Here is a 6,000-nt window from a genome sequence, read left to right on the forward strand (position 1 = left end):
AAGACCCTTCTGACGTCATTTAAAGGAACACGTTGCCTTGGATCGGTCGAGTTGGTCTTTGAAAAGCGTTTGTAACCGTTTGTTATCAAATGCATATGGTTGGAAAGATGATTTAAAAGTAGAATACAATGATCCACACAAATTTGCCTCGAAATTGCGCGATTTTCCTTTCACGAGTCAAAAATTTGACTCCCATAAATGGCCGACCGTGTTAGTCGACGAGGTAAAAGGAAAACCACGCAATTTCGAGTGATACTTGTGTGGATCATTGTATTCTACCGTTAAACTATCTTTCTAATCATATGCATTTCTATATCAAACGGTTACAAACGCTTTTCAAAGACCAACTCGACCGATCCAAGGCAGCGTGTTCCTTTAAATTATTCAACTCCTTATTAATAACATGATTTTTTGGTTGTCTTAGCCATGAATTCACACTGAGCGACAAAGGGGGGAAAGGTGATATGAATTACTGGGTATAATTAGATGAATCAACTTACGCACAGGAAATATGGCGTAATAATTGTATCAAAACAACTCCATCCATCTGCACTGTCAATTACCGCAGATCGAACACACTCAACAGCTCTGCTTCCGCTCAAATTATTTTTGTTTGATTGGGTTTTCTAAATTTTTTTCCCTCTTATTTTTATATTTTTTCCCCAAAATGTCAAGGTGACGAACTGAGGGGGCGAATTGTGAGCGAACTAGACAACTGTTGTCCATCAGGTCGGCTTAACTAAACGAGCCGATAAGATTAGGGATCCGGGTGGAGAGAAAAACAAACCTGTTTCATTTGGCAGATGTTTTTGTTTGTGTGGTACGGCAGTACATGTACATGTCAACAAAATATTGAAAGGACAACAACAAACAATACTGAAATTATTTTTCGAAGTGTAATTTCATTTCCTGAAATATACATTTCGTTCCCACGAACTAACTTACGTCGTTCGAAAAAAATAACTTGAGGGAACGAAATACTAATTTGAGGTAACAACTAATATTTTGATGTAACGAATTAATATTTCGAGGTAAGAAATTATTTCGAGTAAACGAAATCATATTTCGAGGATAAAAATAATAATTTTGAGGGCCCCAAAAGTATTTCGAGGTAACGAAAGTGTTTTTCAAAGAGAGTAACATAAACACCATTAGCGGTAACAAAATATCACTTCGAGTGAACGAAATAATTTCAACAATTTTGTTACACCTTTTCAATATTTGTAACTGTCCCTATAAATAAGGGATCCGCACGGTAGCCATTCACTGGCTATAATTTGCATTACGTGCCATAGCCGGCTGTCTGTACATCGAGCAAGAGAACACGCACAACCCCGGTGCAGATTGGAACACCTCGAACAATCCGCGACCTTGACGTTCGTCATTTATCCCACCTTGTTTCATTCTGCTTCATATAAATCTAAATCTTCCACACTGCAGCTTTTTTTTCTTAATCTTAAAATCACTCTATCTATCTACGAGGCTGTGCGGACCCTGTCTGATGTTTTTTTGTTCATGACGCAGATGTGTAATTCCTACATTTTTATCTTTACCCTCAGTTTTTCTTTCTCCATCGGGAATATCCAGGTAAATATCCAGGATGAATATTTGATGTCAAAAAAGATTGAGATTCTCGAATGAAGCTTGGGATGGGCAAAGATATGTACCCCCCCCCCCCAGTCTATAAGTTTATACGTTTCTGAGCATTCTTCTTATTTCACACTTTGTATATATTATTTAGTACAACAGAATGTATAAGATGGTGGGTATGTACTTTCGATAATACAATCATGGGAATTTGGGACATAGTCAAAGTATGTCAAATTAGTCAAAGGATATTGCGTTAATTAAGGGTCCTCGCAGTATCAGATTAACATACAGGTATAGATTATTATGTAGAATAAAATGCAATGGTTTCCATTTTGACAATTTGGTTAATTGCTTGATATTTTACGATTTTCCAAGGACATAAATATCACGACTGAGTGCTAAATTTCATATTTGGATCGTCAATAGCAATTACTTGTAAGTGAATTTTAAAGGCAATGGACACTATTGGTAGTTACTCAAAATAATTATTAGCATAAAACCTTTCTTGGTGACGAGTAATGGGGAGAGGTTGATGGTATAAAACATTGTGAGAAACGGCTCCCTCTGAAGTGTTATAGTTTTCGTGAAAGAAATAAATTTTCCACGAATTTGATTTCGAGACCTCAAGATTTAGAACTTGAGGTCTCGAAATCAACCATCTAAACGCACACAACTTCGTGTGACAAGGGTGTTTTTTTTTCTTTCATTATTATCTCGCAACTTCGATAACCGATTGAGCTCAAATTTTCACAGGTTTGTTATTTTATGCATATGTTGAGATACACCAACTGTGAAGGCTAGTCTTTGACAATTACCAATAGTGTCATCTGCCTTTAAGACGTACAAAATGAAATGAATGTTATTACAGGGATGCAGCTGGACTAAACAGTGAAATAATCACTTCAGCCCAGCCTGTGGTAATGAATGAAGAAGCTTTGTCTTCACTACTAATTTAATTTATCGTTCATGTCCCCATTGTTTGATGATGTCGGCTTCCCTCTATACAATCACCTGTTTTTTTGTACAATCTCATCAAACCCTTTCCTAATTACAACTTACAACAAAACAGCTAGCACAGGAATAATTATTTATGTGTAAGTTGCATCCTCGTTGAAGTACAGGGTCAGTTGCATGGTGTGTATCTACAAATTACTATTATAGGGTTGAAACAAACAGTGGGTCACAATTTCCAAACGTAAATACAACCTCTTTAATGGTAGTGGACCTTTTGGTAATTACTCAAAATAATTATAACCATAAAAACTTTCTTGGTAACGAGTAATGGAGAGAGGTGGATAGTATAAAACATTGAAACGGCTCCCTCTGGAGTGACATAGTTTTCGAGAAAGAAGTAGTTTTCCGCGAATTTGATGTCGAGACTTCAGATTTAGAATTTGAGGTCTCGAAATCAAGCATCTGAAAGCACACAACTTCGTGTGCAAGTTTTTTTTGTTTTTTCTTTCATTATTGTCTCGCAACTTCGACGACCAATTGAGCTCAAATTTTCACAGGTTGGTTATTATTTTTATGCATGTTGAGGTACACCAAATGAGAAGACTGGTCTTTGACAATTACCAAAAGTGTCCAGGGTCTTTAAGAGTCAAATCTCGTCACAAATTCAGAAACACTGATCGATATCCTAACGTCAGGAACTTCCGGATCAGAATTGGCTGCACGAAAACACACTGTAAACCTCCCTGACCCGGAACTTCGGGGTCAGAATTGACCCGGATTTCGTGTTCCTCGGAAGGCTTGCCCATTAGTTTCAGCAGCAAAAGGACTCTACGTCAATTGGACCAATTTTCTGGGTAATTTTAACTCGGGATTCCGATCATAATGACCCAGAAATGGGTCAGACATCATTGGATCCGGAACCGGGTCAATGTTTACCCAGATTTTGTTGAGAGTGCATGGGCTCATTCCTCCATGATGAAAAAATGGGAGACTTTCTGGACCGATAGAGGTCAGCAGACTAACCGGGTAAATATATTGTTCTCTGTATTATGCGCATGTTCAGAACTACGTAAACAATGGAAATTAAGTAAGTCTGCTGCCACCTAGCGTTGGAAAGTTTCCTATAGTCATCGTATGAGAGTTTCAGCCCGGCAAGAAACATTTGAAACATCAAGAAACATCAAAAAAGAAAGAAGAAAAAAGTTCGTGACCCAATTAATACAGATGCAAACAAGATGAAACATTGCTGAACAACTTGTTTTAATGCTCAGCACAATTAATTGGACAGGGAACCATGCACAGGGAGTGCTCACTTCAAGGTATTTTTGGGCTGTTACCTGTCTTTTCTAAGCGAATCTTCGTTATGCAAGTTTGTGTCAACTACTCGGTGAACCTGGCAAAAACTCTAAGTTTTCTAATATACTTCTCAAAAGTGAACAAGAAAAAACTGTGATCGAATCTTACATGAAGGTCTATCAACCAGGCGTCTGTCATCTCAAGTTCTTTGGTTACAGTATGCATAACATATCATAAAGAAATGCCCCATGCTAATTATTGAGTATAATTTGATACTTCCATGGTAGATAACAAACTCGACACTGAAGTGTACGGTAACATTTACATGTAAATAATCTATGGAAATGTTTGTGGTTTGTAAAAAGAGCTGATGGTGTAACAACTCGAAGCTTCGCATTATGCTCTAATTATAATCCATAAAGTTCGTGCATCGAAGTTTAAGCAAAGCCAATCGGATCCACATCATTCACATTATTTTGACAACTGACAACATACTACCGCATGTTTGCATAACATAATGTTTAAATAGTGTCAACGTGTATGCATTCCATGTAGATTTAAGCCTTCGAGAAAAACAAAAACAAGTGTTGTTCAAATTGTGTGCTTTTAGATGCCTAAACAAGTCTCATGCCTAAAAGTCTTTTATTTTTTAAGTGAGAAATTACATCTTTCCCCAAAACTATGTTACTTCACAGGAACCGTTTCTCACAATGTTTTATACATTATCAACAGCTCTCCATTGCTTGTTACCAAGTAAGATGTCGTGCTCCCCTAATTATTTTGAGTTACAATCAATTCAGCGTCTTTAAGGATGGTTGCTGTTTATAGAGGCCCATCTGCTCAACATGTTATAGAAATAGTTCGCCGAGCTCTGTTTCATCGAGAAAGACATCTGCTCGAATATTTGATCACCAGTATACCGAAAGCAGGATTCTATTTTTTTTTTATATTTAGGCAGCAAAAATGTACCGTGGGAAATTAACAAACCGAAATGGATTTCACTACTTAAACAAACTATTATGTTACAATTACATACTGCCAACTGTTTTTTTTGTATTCAAAAGGAAATTTTCGAACACGGTGATTTTCAAATAAATGTATAAAGCATTTTAAGTACCATTTCACTTCGGATTAATGTAGTTATCAAAAAGGTAAGGTGTTATCAAAATAAAACAATTGAATCTGGGAAGTGTTTCTGTCAGTAACGTTTTACAGAAAGTGTCTTCCAATTTATTGTGGATTATTCTTCCTGCATGGACATCACATAACCACTCCAGTTTTTCTGCATTACATCTCAAAAATGCTACTACCTTTTGAAAAGAAAATTCCACAGGTATAGTTTCACAGAATATATCTGCATTTATCTTAGAATTAAAACAATCGAACTGCCAAAAAACCGCAAAAAACTAAAGGTATACGTTCCCTTTATATGTAAAGCTATCAATCGTAATAATTTAAATGTGACGAGATGAGTTTCATTATATATCACTAAATACACTTCATTTTGGTCTTCGTGCAAATTTGCCCACTTACAATATTGCAAACCTGAACGAGAAAAGAGGAAGAAGAATGCAAATCGCGCGAGACCATTAATTAACATAACAAGATTTCATTTCTCAGCAAACTCCATTATGAAAATAACGTACTTGAAGAAACTGCACACTATTGGTGATTGTCAAAGACCTCAAATTCTAAATCTGAGATCTCTAAATCAAATTCGTGGAAAATTACTTCTTTCTCGAAAACTATGTCACTTCAGAGGGAGCCGTTTCTAACAATGTTTTATACTATCAACCTCTCCCCATTACTCGTTACCAAGTATGGTTTTATGCTAATAATGATTTTGAGTAATTACCAATAGTGTCCACTGCCTTTAAAGCTCTCAAAAAAACAATGTCAGTTGTGAACCTTATGATGCATTGACAACAAGCTTATGGGCGCGAACCCGGGTTAAAGCACCAGGTTGGGGGTGAGGTTGGGGCAGCAGGGTAACTAGGGGGTGCGGGGCAAAGGGCGGGATCTCCAGTTAACCACTTGAACCTCCCCCTTTCCTCTCCACTCCAGATGAGACTGAAGAAAGTGCACAAATGAATGACCGTATACCGTACATTATGGCTAGCCCCAAATAATAATATAATTTGCCCCCCCCCCCCCATAAAC

The sequence above is a fragment of the Asterias rubens genome, chromosome 21 (assembly GCF_902459465.1).
Source record: "Asterias rubens chromosome 21, eAstRub1.3, whole genome shotgun sequence".
Taxonomy (NCBI): domain Eukaryota; kingdom Metazoa; phylum Echinodermata; class Asteroidea; order Forcipulatida; family Asteriidae; genus Asterias; species Asterias rubens.